Below are 11,721 nucleotides of genomic sequence, written 5' to 3' on the forward strand. Positions count from 1 at the left end.
TGGCGCACTGCCTGGTGCGCCATTAGTATCTGGTATACTAATGGCGCACCTGTGGTGCGCCATTAGTAAAAAATTCTAATGGCGTGGTGCTAGTGGCGCACCTGTAGTGCGCCATTAGTAGGCAAAACAGGTGCACCACTAGCAGGCCTTTTCTAGTAGTGCCAAGCATAATTCCTGCTCGTCTTCGAGTAGGTAAATGATAAAAATAATAACTTTTGATGTGGAATGCTACCTAGCATAAACTTGATCGTATGTCTAGTCATGGCATGAATATTCAGACATAAGTGATTCAAAGCAATAGTCTATAATTTGACATAAAGACATCAATACTCAGGCATCCCAACAAACAATCATGTCTTTCAAAATATCAACGCTAAAGAAAGTTATCCTTACAAAATCATATAGTCTTGTCGTGCTCTGTCTTCTTAACACAAAGTATTTATCATGCACAACCCCGATGACAAGCCGAACAATTGGTTCATACTTTTTAACGTGCTTCAGCTTTTTCAACCCTCGTGCAATACATGAGCGCAAGCCATGGATATAGCACTACGGGTGGAATAGAGAATTATGATAAGAGTAAATATAAAGAAGACAAAAAGTAAGAAAGTCTCACACCCATGCGGCTAACCAACGGCCTATGGAGATGCCCATCAATTGATATCAATGCGAGGAGTAGGGATTGCCATGCAACGAATGCACTAAGAGCTATAAGTGTATGAAAGCTTAATTTTAAAACTAAGTGGGTGTGCATCTAATCCTATAATGAAAAATTCCCACTAGTATATGAAAGTGACGACATAGGAGACTCTCCATATGAAAAACATGGTGCTACTTTGAAGCACAAGTGTGGTAAAGGATACTAACAATGCCCCTTCTCCCTTTGTTTATTATATTTTTCTTTTTTTTTCTTTTTATATTTTTTCTCTCTCATTGTCCGGAGTCTCATCCCGACATGTGGGGGAATTATAGTCTCCATCATCCTTTCCTCACTAGGGCACTGCTTTAAAAATGAATAATGATGATCATCACACTTCTATTTACTTATAACTCAAAAGAAATAAAAATTACAACTCGATACCTATGGCAAAATATGACTATATGAATGCCTCTGGAAATGTACCAGGATGTGCAATGATCTAGCGTAACATGTATGAAATATGATTAACGGTGGCTGAGCCACAACTACTATGTCAGCTATATCATCATGCAAAGCAAATATGACAATAAATGCTCAAGTCATCAAACGGAACGTGTGAAAGTTGCATGGCAATATATCTCGGAATGGGCATGAAAAAGCCATAATAGGTAGGTATGGTGGCTATTTTGAGGAAGATATAATAAACATTATGTGTGAAAGAGCGTATCATATCATGGGGTTTGGATGCACCTGCGAAGTTTGCACCATGTCTCAATGTGAGAAAGGGCAATGCACGGTATCGTAGAGGCTAGCAAATTGCGGAAATGTAAGTGTACGTATAATCCATGTACTCACATCTTTACCAAATAATAAGGAGAATTGAGTTGCTGGTCGTCCGTCGTTTGTGGCAGTTTTGCAGAAAAGCCCTTATCTTTTAGGTAATTCAAGCCGCACTCTTTTTTAAAGTGAGAAAAGGTTTCACCCTGGATTGTAAAAAGCATGAACAGATATGAGGACGGACTCTCCTCTCTCCCTCGCCTCCAGATCCCAGCCGCCAGGAGGCTCGTAACCCATGCGACCCTCATCCGCTGCCGCGCTGTCCGGCGGACGCCGGCGATCGCATCAACCGGCACCACCGTTCCGCTTCAGCCCCTCCTCTCCCCAGCGCGCCCCAACTCCTCACAAGCTATCCCTGCCTTACGAACCAAGTCTTGTGCCTGCCAATTAATAGTCCCACTCTGCTCTATTATATCAAATGCAACCAACTTAGATACATTCATGCATTACAAGATCAACAAGCCAACAAAAAGAGGATGAGATGTTCATGTTTACCCTAGAGAAATAAAGAAAGCGACCTACCGCATGTATTATATGCGTCACCAATCGAAAATGAGAAGAGAGGAGAGGCGTATGAATCCAAAGAAAAGCACCATGGGTGACAAGCCTAATATAATAGAAAGAAAGATCTCATCTTAATTGCCATTTGAGATAATTATCCTAAAGAAGGAGAGTGAGAGAGAGAGCCGAACTGAAGATACAAAGAAAATTGATGCCCATATTGATTCCTGGTACAGAGACCAGCTCATGGAAGAGAAAACCGGGGCCCAGGGGCTTTCACCGGAGGTAGCTTCGGCACTCCCACATCCGTGGCCACCGGCAGAAGAGCAGCACCACCAGACCGCCCCCGCGCGTGCTGGCCGGCCGCCAGATCTGGCGCAACCGAGCCAATTGCACACCTGCCCCGCAACCCCGGCTCCACCACCACCACTGCACGGGAGGGGGCTCCGCCACGGCCCCAGTGCACCGACGAGCAGGCCATCGCCGCCCCAGCCGTAGCCAGAAAGCACACCGATGCCGTCAGCTGGGATGTGGCTCTGGCCAGCCACCGCGGCCAAGAACAGGAGAGCAACAATTGGGTGGTGAGGTGGATGGAGAAGAGGAGAGGAAGAGGAGGAGCAACGACGGGTGGTCAGCCAGCAGGAGGAAGATGGAGGCAGAACGGCGCTTGGTTGATGAGGAATGGCGATGTGTTGTGGATAAGAAGGCACGCAGTGGGCGGTGACATCGGTGGGGATTTGGTGCCTGTTGCTTTTTTTTCATTTTTATTAATCAATTGTGGACTGGAAGCTGCTGGATGCAGACGTGCCCATCCGAGCGGCTGGTGCACATGCGTGTCTAGGATGTACTCCCACCGTTCTTGAATATAAGTCTTTGTAGAGATTTCACTAGATGGACTACATACGGAGCAAAATGAATGAATCTAAACTTAAAATGCATCTATATACATCCGTACGTGGTTTATAGTGAAATCTCTGCAAAGACTTACATTTAGGAACTGAGGGAGTAGTACTAATCAGACCAAGATGAGTAGTAAGTACTGTGCTATTTTGTATTGTTTTAATCTATTCGTGGGCATATATCAATCAAGGGATCGGTGTTATTCAGTGTGATTCTGCTTTATTTCATTGCGGCAGGATTCAAAACATTTGTACAATTTTGGTAGTTTTTCGTTCATATTTCACCCATTGTTTTGTCCAAAATTTCAAATTTTGGATTGTCCATTTCGCCTGAGATCTTCTGAAAAAAAATCCAAAATTCACTCATTTCATTCAAGGGTGGTAATTTTTTCAAAATGAAACATTAAACCTACAAAACCATGGCTGGATGCTATGCGTGCTAGCACTGTTTATCGGATGAGCACCAATTATAATTACTTCTTGTTGTCTGTTGTTACTATCATAGTTTAATATTCATGCCAACCATACCTTACAAATACATTATCAAATAGACTAATTAAAAGTGAGTGAAACATTGAAAAGAAATACTTTTTTAAGGGAGAAGATATTTGGGGCTCATGGGTACTCAGTGGCGGAGGAAGGGTGCCAGCAGGGGCCCCGACCAAGGCCAACATTTATATTTTTCCACTACATGAGTGACTACCTACTGTTAATATTGTGTTTTACGGTGATTTTGTTGACTTTGGCCCTCCTCAACATGATTTAACATCAGTTGGCCCCCTGATTAAGTTTTCCTGGCTCGCCACTGCCGGTACTTGCTGGCCATCAACATATACCTCAAATCTGGTTGTCATCGATGTCGTTGGTGTGATAGGGAGCAGAGAGGAGGAATGAAGAGTAGAGAGAGTGCGACAACAATGCATCTTTCTTGCGTCCTGTTTCGCCCCACACGCCAACTGGGAGGGGGTTATGGCACACACGGCGAACTCAAAAAATATGTTTCACATCCGACTTAAAAATTATTCTTTTTTTCCGAGACCAATAGTAGTTTATAAATTATCCTTTTGATTACACCTTTTCTGGTATTTAAATTATTGTAACGTCACTAATTAAATTTATTTGGCTAGGGTGTGAGGTATTTTTTCTCCCATTGCAACGCACGGGCTCTTTTGCTAGTTAGTCATAAAGAACCCATATACTTATTGCAAAAGTTTATTAGCCCTCAAAGCAAAGTACTACTGCGCATGCCCCTAGGGGGGTAGATTGGTAGGAAAAGATCATCGCTCGTCCCCGACGGCCACTCATAAGGAAGACAATCAATAAAAAATCATGCTCCAACTTCATAGCATAACGAGAGACTATACGTGCATGCTTCGGGAATCACAAACCTTAACACCAATATTCTTACTAAACACAACCTTTTACGAGTACCTCCCACATATTACCATCTCTATATCGCAAAACTATTGCAAGGAATCAAACATATATATCATATTCAGTGATCCATAAGTTTTATGTAGGATTTTATGACTAACCATGCAATTGACCAATTCCTGTTGACTCTCTAAATAGATCTAAGTGAAGTGTGAGAGTTTAATCCTTTCTATAAAAGACCATGCTCTAATAAATATAAGTGAAGCAAAAGAGCATTCTTCAAACAACGGTTTTCTATATGAAGGGAAACAGGCAATCCAAACTTCAAATGATGTAAGTGAAGCACATGAAGCATTCTATAAAGCCACACTCAAAAGATATAAGTGAAGTGCAATGAGCATTCTATAAATCAACCATGGACTATCTCATACCAGCATGGTGCATACAAGAAAAGGGAAAAACTAAATGAAAAAGACGCTCCAAGATTTGCAAATATCACATGAACGAAACAAAACCGAAAACATACCGATACTTGTTGAAGAAAGATGGGATGCCTTCCGGGGCATCCCCAAGCTTAGACGCTTGAGTATCCTTGAATATTTACTTGGGGTTCCTTGGGCATCCCCAAGCTTGAGCTCTTGCCTCTCCTCCTTCTCTTCATATCGAAAACTACTCGATCTTTGATCACTTCATCCACACAAAACTCGACAGAAAGTTCGGTAAGATTCGTTAATATAATAAAGCAAATCACTAGTCTAAGTACTGTTGCAAACCAATTCATATTTTGTTTTTGCATTGTAGCTACTATAATATAACTTTTTCATGGCTTAATCCACTGATAGAATCGATAGTTTCATCAAAACAAGCAAAACAGTGCATCAAAAACATAGTCTGTCTTAAACAGGACAGTCTGGAGTAATCTGAACATTCACCATACTTCTGTTACTCCAAAAATTCTGAAAAAATTAGGAAAAACAAAAGATTTTTATAGAAAGACAGTGCAAAAAGTTTTAGAACCGTTTGAGGTTCCAGTAAAAAATGTAAAATCACGCACTACAGCCAAAGTTTCTGTTTTGCACCGCACAAACCAACAAGCAATCTAAACATCCTAAAGGCAAACCTTGGCACATTATTTTTATAATACAATGGAATTGTACAAGGAGATAATTATTTTTGTGAGAATATTCATGAAAAATTCTACATTTTTTCCATGAGGATGAACAAAAGTGTTCAAGGTCGACCCTCACTTCTCCAATGCATAACTTCCAATCACTTCTCTTTTGTGAAAAAAGTTTTTAAGTTCCCCTCTATATTTTTTGCTATTAAACTTTATAAAAGCACTCAACAGAAATAAATGACTCTCTAAAACTTCTGGGTTGTCTCCCTGGCAGCGCTTTCTTTAAAGCCATTAAGCTAGGCATAAAGTGCTCAAGTAATGAATCCACCCGGATCCCAAGGTAGCATTTAGTAGTGAGCACAAAGCAATATATATCAAGCAATGACGAAGTCTAACTCTCTTCCTATGCACCGGCATGTCATACAAGAACAATTCTTGCACATCAAGTAAAGGCCAATACATAGCATAAGCAGTTTCTTGCAACTTTTTCGTGTTGGAAACATAAAGAGGCGGAGACATAGTCCCTCTCTCATAATAATTGCAAGTAGGAGCAGCAAGTACATGCATATTATATTCATCAAAATCATCATGTGTAGTAGCAAAATGCAACCCATCAACATAATCCTTAATAAGAGCAAACTTCGCCGATATAGTGTAGTTTGGAGAATTCAAAAAGATAATAGGACTATCATGTGTGGGTGCAATAGCAACAATTTCATTCTTAACATAAGGAACTATAGCAAGTTCATCTCCATCAGCATAATTCATATTGGCATCTTGGCCACAAGCATAACAAGCATCAAGTTCATCAAAAAGGGATATTTCAAACGGATCAACGGGATCATAGCATTTATCATGACATTCATCCTTCGGTAAGAACGAAGGGACATTAAACAATGTATGAGTTGAAGAGTTACTCTCATTAGAAGGTGGGCACGGGTGATCAATCCGTTCTTCCTCCATTTGTTCTTCGCTCTCCTCATCATCTTTTTCATCCAATGAGCTCGCAGTTTCATCAATTTCTTCTTCCATAAACTCCTGCAAAATATTAGTCTTTTCTTGGACAGTGGAGTTATTCTCAATAAATACATCAATATCATAATTGTATTTATAATTATCATAGCAATATTTAAGGATAGCAAGATTTTCAGGTCTATAAACTGAATCATCAAAATCATCTAAGTTTTCAAATTCAATTTCATATGCACCCTAAAAGCAACAAATTCTTCTATTCGTTCCACATCATAATAATCATATATACCATTAGCATAAGAAGCCAAGGTTTTATTATCAATAAATTCACATGAAAAGGGAAGATGTGGAGCATTCATCCTAGAGCAACAAGTATAATCATATCTTAAGCATAGCTCCCGAGCATACCAATGCAACATATGAATTTGATCCCATAACAATTCCCCTTTATGAGTCAAGTGATAATCCCTAAAGTATTCACATTGATCCAACGTTACTCCCATTATATAGTTGAATGGAGTTTTCTCAGGATTATCAAAGTAGTGCATAATATCTTTTACATAACGAGCATCGAGGGTTTTAGGAGGTTCCCCATCTCCATGAGTAGCAAGTACCACTAATTTTTTTTTTGCTGTTCCGTGTTCCATATCCATAACTAAAGATAGAGAATAACTTACAACAAGAAATAAAAACTACTTAGTGATAAAGCGAACAAGCACACACGAGAACATTCACCCCACGCTATTGCTCCCCGGCAACGGCGCCAGAAAAAGGTCTTGATAACCCACAAGTATAGGGGATCAATTGTAGCCTCTTTCGATAAGTAAGAGTGTTGAACCCAACGAGGAGCTAAAGATAGAACAAATATGCCCTCAAGTTCCATCGACCACCGATACAACTCTACGCACACTTGACGTTTGCTTTACCGGAAACAAGTATGAAACTAGTTTGTAGGAGTGATGCTAGAACTACTTTGCAAAAATAAAACTAGAAGTACTTTGCAAGATAATAAAAGTTAGGTGTTTAGTAAAAGGGTTTGTGTCAACAAGAAAGTTATTTGTCCCTAGGCAATCTATAACAAGTACCGGTAATCATTCTTGTAATTTTATATGAGGGAGAGGCATGAGCTAACATACTTTCTCTACTTGGATCATATGCACTTATGGTTGGAACTCTAGAAAGCATCCGCAACTACTAAAGATCATTAAGGTCGTGAAACCCAACCATAGAATTAAGTATCAAGTCCTCTTTATTCCCATATGTCATACCCCACCTACTCGGTTTATGTTTATGTCACTCTCGCAACCCACCATAAGCGAACCATGAACATATTACAACACCCTACAGCGGGGGCCCCACACATTTGCGCGAGAACGGAGGGCATCGTGGGATAGCACCATAAATAAAATATACAATCATACCAACCAAGATCACGATTAACCCACAAGACAAAACGGATCTACTCAAACATCATAGGATAACCATAGATCATTGGGAAATAATATATGGAGTTGAGCACCATGTTTAAGTAGAGATTACAGCGGGGGGAAGAGGTGTTACACCGCTGCACAGAGGGGAAGAAAGTTGGTGTTGACGGTAGCAAGATTTTTGATGTAGATCGCCGTCCTGATCGTTGCCCCGGTGGCACTCCGGCACCACCGGAATCGAGGGGGGGGGGAGAGCCCCCTACTTCTTCTTCATCCTAGGCCCCCCTTAGATGGGGAGGAGAGTTCCCCCTCTGGTCCTTGGTCTCGATGGTGGCGGAGGGGCGGGAGCCCCTCCGAGATTGGATCTCCCTCTCTGTTCTCTTCTGTTTCGTGTTCCCCAGATCTGGCCGAAAACCGTTTCTTATATTCCCGGAGATCCGTAACTCCGATTGCGCTGAGATTGTAACACGATTTTTTTTCGGATATAAGCTTCCTTGCGCCTGAAGTAGATCTCCAACCGACGTTCGAGGAGGGCACAACCCACCACCGTGCGCCAGGGCCTCTGGCGCACCCTGGTGTCTTGTGGGTTGTGTGGGCCTCCGTTTGCGGTGATTCCAACTCCCAAAAATCACATATATTCCTCAATAATTCTCCGTGAAATTTTATTGCATTTGGACTTCGTTTGATATGGACACTCTGCGATACAAAAAACATGCAGCAAACAGGAAGTGGCACTGGGCACTGGATCAATAGGTTAGTTCAATAAATCATATAAAAAGTTTCCACAAACATGTGAAAGTTGAATAATATTGGCATGAGACAATAAAAAATTATAGAGACGACGGAGACGTATCACACCCAATGCTCAAGTACGATCATAGTGCCCCTTAGTTGGTGCTTTATAAGAGAAAATGGAGACTCAAATAATAATTGCATGAAGTAAATAGAAAGGCCCTTCGCGGAGGGAAGTACGGATTTGTAGAGGTGCCAGAGCTCAAAGCGAAAAAGATAGAGATAAAACATTTTGGGTGGCATGCTTTTCTTGTCAACGAAAACGGTCGAGTAGTTCCCAATACTTTCCATGCTAGATATATCATAGGCAGTTCCCAAACAGAAAATAAAGTTTATTCCTTTTTCCACCATACATTCACTTTCCAGGGCTAACCGTATCCACGGGTGCCTTCCATACCAACACTTTCCAATGAATTTATTATTTGACAACATAAAGTAAATTCATTTTTCATTCCGGGACTGGGCATCCCTAATACCTTTGCCGTACTCTCGTTCAATGACAAGTGAATAAACACTCATCTTGAGAATAACACAGCTAGCATGGAAATATATCAGCCACCCCCTATTGTTTCATGAGCAGTACGAGCACACAAAAGAAAAGTTTACTTTGAAAACTAGAGATGGCACATACAAATTTGCTTAGAACGGCAAAAGAATACCGCATATAGGTAGGTATAGTGGACTCATATGGCAAAACTGGTTTAAAGGACTTTGGATGCACAAGTATTGATCCTACTAGTGCAAGTGAAGGCTAGCAAAAGATTTAGAAGCATCCAACCAAGAAACGAAAAATCTCATAAGCGAGCATTAAGAATAATGATACGTCTCCAACGTATCTATAATTTTTTATTGTTCCATGCTATTATATTATCTGTTTTGGATGTTTAATGGGCTTTAATATACCTTTTTATATTATTTTTGGGACTAACCTATTAACCGAAGGCCCAGTGCAAATTCCTGTTTTTTGCCTACTTCAGTGTTTCGTAGAAAAGGAATGTCAAACGGAATGAAACCTTCGCGAGGATCTTTTTTGGAATAAACGCAATCGAGGAGAATTGGAGTGGAGGTTAAGGAAGCCACGAGGCGGCCACGAGGTAGGAGGGCGCGCCCCCACCCTCGTGGGCCCCTCGCAGCTCCACAGACCTACTTCTTTCGCCTATATATACTCTTATACCCTGAAACCATCGGGGAGAGCCACGGAACACCTTTTCCACCGCTGCAACCTTCTGTACCTGTGAGATCCCATCTTGGGGCCTTTTCCGGCGCTCCGCCGGAGGGGGATTCGATCATGGAGGGCTTCTACATCAACACCATAGCCTCTCCGATGATGTGTGAGTAGTTTACCACAAACCTTCGGGTCCATAGTTATTAGCTAGATGTCTTCTTCTCTCTCTTGGGATCTCAATACAAAGTTCTCCTCGATCTTCTTGGAGATCTATTCGATGTAATTCTTTTTGCGGTGTGTTTGTCGAGATCCAATGAATTGTGGGTTTATGATCAAGATTATCTATGAACAATATTTGATTCTTCTCCGAATTCTTAAATGCATGACTTAATATCTCTGCAAGTCTCTTCGAATTATCAGTTTGGTTTGGCCTACTAGCTTGATATTTCTTGCAATGGGAGAAGTGCTTAGCTTTGGGTTCAATCTTGCGGTGTCCTTTCCCAGTGACAGCAAGGGCAGCAAGGCACGTATTTTATTGTTGCCATCGAGGATAAAAAGATGGGGTTTATATCATATTGCTTGAGTTTATCCCTCTACATTATGTCATCTTGCCTAATGTGTTACTCTGTTCTTATGAACTTAATACTCTAGATGCATGCTGTATAGCGGTCGATGTGTGGAGTAATAGTAGTAGATGTAGAATCGTTTCGGTCTACTTGTCACGGACATGATGCCTATGTTCATGATCATGCCTAGATATTCTCATAACTATGCGCTTTTCTATCAATTGCCCGACCGTAATTTGTTCACCCACCGTAATATATGCTATCTCGAGAGAAGCCACTAGTGAAACCTATGGCCCCCGGGTCTATTTTACATTATATTAGTTTCCCGTCAACTAGCTATTTCTGTCGTCGTTTATTTTGCAATCTTTACTTTCCAATCTATACAACAAAAATACCGAAAATATTTATCTTATTATCTTTATCAGATCTCAGTTTTGCAAGTGGTCGTGAAGGGATTGACAACCCCTTTATCGCGTTGGTTGCAAGGTTCTTGATTGTTTGTGCAGGTACTAGGCGATTTGCGTGTAGTCTCCTACTTGATTGATACCTTGGTTCTAAAAAACTGGGGGAAATACTTACGCTACTTTGCTGCATCACCCTTTCCTCTTCAAGGGAAAACCAACGCATGCTCAAGAGGTAGCACATAACTAACACCGAATAATGCACCACAATTAGGATGTAATTTCATTGCATCACTATTGACTTTCGTGCTTGCATAGGGAATCACAAACCTTAACACCAATATTCTTACTAAAGCAAAATTACTCATCAATATGACTCACATATTATATCATCATATCGCAAAACTATTACAAGGAATCAAGTTTATTTTTTCCAATGATCTTCATGAAAGCTTTTATTATATCCCTCTTGAATATCTATCACTTTGAGACTAGTTTCATATGTTTCTTTTGATAGCTCAAACAAATCTAAGTGAAGAACATGAGCATAAAAATTTTCTTCTCTCAAAATAATTTAAGTGAAGCAAAAGAGACTTTCTTAAAAAATTTACTAACTCTCAAATAAATCTAAGTGAAGCATGAGAGCATTTCTTCAAAAATAATAAAGCACACCGTGCTCAAAAAGATATAAGTGAAGCACTAGAGCAATTCCATAGCTCATAAAGATTTAACTGAAGCATAGAAAGCAATTCTAACAAGTCATAGCATAATTTTGGCTCTCTCAAATAGGTGTGTACAACAAGGATAGATGACTAAAAATAAAAAGCAAAACAATCAAAGACTCATATCAGACAAGACGCTCCAAGCAAAACTCATGATATGTAACGAATAAAAATATAGCTCCAAGTAAAATACCGATGGTCGTTAGAAGAAAGAGGGGATGCCGCTCGGGCATCCCCAAGCTTAGTTGCTTGCTTCTCTTTTAGATAATATCTTGGGATTCCATGGGCATCCCCAAGCTTAGGCTCTT

At 40.6% G+C, this 11,721-nt stretch overlaps 1 long non-coding RNA gene across 1 annotated transcript; it reads right to left on the reverse strand.

Moving 5' to 3' along the window:
- Positions 1-1,467: 1,467 nt before the first annotated feature.
- On the reverse strand, positions 1,468-2,727 carry LOC109766933 (uncharacterized). The gene is made up of 3 exons (XR_012190167.1): positions 2,170-2,727; positions 2,000-2,084; positions 1,468-1,857 (listed from the first exon to the last, which is right to left on the reverse strand). It is a non-coding gene; the product is annotated as an uncharacterized lncRNA (long non-coding RNA).
- Between the last annotated feature and the right edge of the window lie 8,994 nt (positions 2,728-11,721).

This window comes from Aegilops tauschii, chromosome 7, assembly GCF_002575655.3.
Source record: "Aegilops tauschii subsp. strangulata cultivar AL8/78 chromosome 7, Aet v6.0, whole genome shotgun sequence".
NCBI lineage: Eukaryota > Viridiplantae > Streptophyta > Magnoliopsida > Poales > Poaceae > Aegilops > Aegilops tauschii.